Source organism: Mirounga angustirostris, unplaced genomic scaffold (assembly GCF_029215605.1).
Source record: "Mirounga angustirostris isolate CCGP_5_RB_7025 unplaced genomic scaffold, mMirAng1.0.hap1 SCAF_10, whole genome shotgun sequence".
Classification (NCBI taxonomy): domain Eukaryota; kingdom Metazoa; phylum Chordata; class Mammalia; order Carnivora; family Phocidae; genus Mirounga; species Mirounga angustirostris.
The window spans coordinates 46,652,474-46,654,828 of record NW_026991718.1 but is presented as its reverse complement, the minus strand read 5'-3'; positions in this window follow the sequence as shown (position 1 = coordinate 46,654,828).

Genomic DNA, 2,355 nt, shown 5'->3' with positions numbered 1-2,355 from the left:
AATCAAATAGTAACAACAAGATCTTGCTGGGATTTTGATTAAGATTACATTAAGTAGGGGTGCCTGGGTGGCTCAGTTGGTTAAGCAATTGCCTTAGGCTCAGGTCATGATCCTGGAGTTGCAGGATCGAGTCTCGCATCAGGCTCCCTGCTCAGCGGGGAGTCTGCTTCTCCCTCTGACCCTCCCTCCCCTCATGTGCTCTCTCTCTCTCTCATTCTCTTTCTCTCAAATAAATGAATAAAATCTTTGAAAAAAAAAGATTACATTAATTATAAATCAATTTGGAAATAACTTTCATTTTTATAACATTAAATTGTCTAATTCACAAACTCCCATTTATTTAGGTATTCTTTAGTTTCTCTCAATAATGTTTTATAATTTTTTTTTAGTGATTTTGAACATTTATTAGATTTAGCTGTAGATTTTTGAATCTTTGATGCTATTGTAAATGGTATTAAGCTTTAAATTTCATATTCTAGTTACTTGGTCATAGTAATATTGTTAAACATACTGTCTAATACTTTCCTCTAGATTTTTCCTTATTTTATATGTTTACATGATTATCTCAACTGCAAATAATGACTGTTTTACTATTTCTTTTTCAGTCTTTATACCATGAATTTCTTTTCTTACCTTTTTGCATTAAAATTGCATTTCAAAATAAAATTTTAAACTTTAAGAAAATTAAAATTTCCAGTATAATATTAATAGAAGTAGTGGCAACAGGTATCCTTGTCTATTTCCTCATTTCCTATTAAATATTTAATACTGTTTATTTTATTTGTACGTAGTTTTCATCATATTAAAGACCTTCCTATCTATGGTTTGTTAAAAGTTATATATTGAGTGAATTATTTCTATCAATTTTGTTTAAATTTATGTTTACTTTTATCAGATGATTTTTTCTTTTCTTTTCTTTTCTAAGGATTTTATTTATTTATTTGAGAGAGAGAATGAGATAGAGAGAGCATGAGAGTGGGGAGGGTCAGGGGGAGAAGCAGACTCCCCGCTGAGCAGGGAGCCCGATGCGGGACTCGATCCAGGGACTCCAGGATCATGACCTGAGCTGAAGGCAGTCGCCTAACCAACTGAGCCACCCAGGCGCCCCAATCAGATGATTTTTTCTAAGTAATTGTATGATTTTTCTCTTTTATTCTGTGAATGTGATGAAGTGTGTTGATTGGTGTTGTCATATTAAATAAATCATGGAATCAGAATATTTCTTTGTATATACTAGACCTGACTTATAACTGGTTTTTTATCTATGGTTAATAAGAGAAATTAGTTTTTAATTTTACTTTTTTGTTACACAACTGTCACATTTTGGTATCAATGCTATACTGAATTCATAAAAGAAATTGGCAAATTTTTACTATTTTTCTGTTCATTGAAAGAGTGGGAATTAATTTGGTATTTTATCTTTTGTGATGTGAAATTCAGTGAAGTCACATGGACCTCAATTTTTCTATTTGAAAAGTTTTCTAAATACAGATTAATTTTCTCAAGTAGATATAATCTTATACAGATTTTTGTTTTTTATTATTATATCAAAATTGGTAAGTTGTGTCCATTTAATTTAAAATTTTAGATTTACTGGCATAATTTGTAATATCATTTCGTTTGTTTTTTAAATATTTGTAGAATCTGTAGTGATATCTCCATTTTGTTTCTGATATTGGTTATTTGCACATTTTCTCTTTTTTTTTTCCTTGTTTGTACCTGCCAGGAGTTTTATATTGGAGTTTTCAAAGGACTACTATTTTTCTTTGCTGACCTTTTCTAATATATATTTATTTTCATTTCAATTAATTTCTGCTCTGATTTTTATTATTTGCTTTCTTCTGCTTTGTTTGTATTTAGTTTGATAATCATCTAAGGTCTTGACATAGATATTTATTTTTCAGCCTATCTTCTATTGAAATATAGCTTTTGAAATAAATCTTTAAATGGATTTACATTTTCTACTGAGCAGGACTTTAGCTACATGTCACTCATTTCGATATGTAGGATTTCCATTGATAAAGAGTTCAAAGTATTTTCTAATTCTTCTTGTGATATTCACAGTTTGTTTTGATTTAACCATAAAAGTATATAGCTCAGGTTCTAAAACTGAGGATTTCCTTTTCACCTTTTTCTTTTAATTCTAGCTTAATTCTACTGTAGTTAAAGACCGTACTCTAAACCATTTTAATTATCTGAAATATATTGAGAATTGCTGTATGGACCATCATTTAGTCACTTTGGGTAAATGTCCTATGCAAACTTGAATAGAGTGGTATTCTTCAGGTTGGAGAGAGGAGATATATATATGAGGTTCTGTTGTTAATATTTATAGAAGTTCAAATCTATATATTT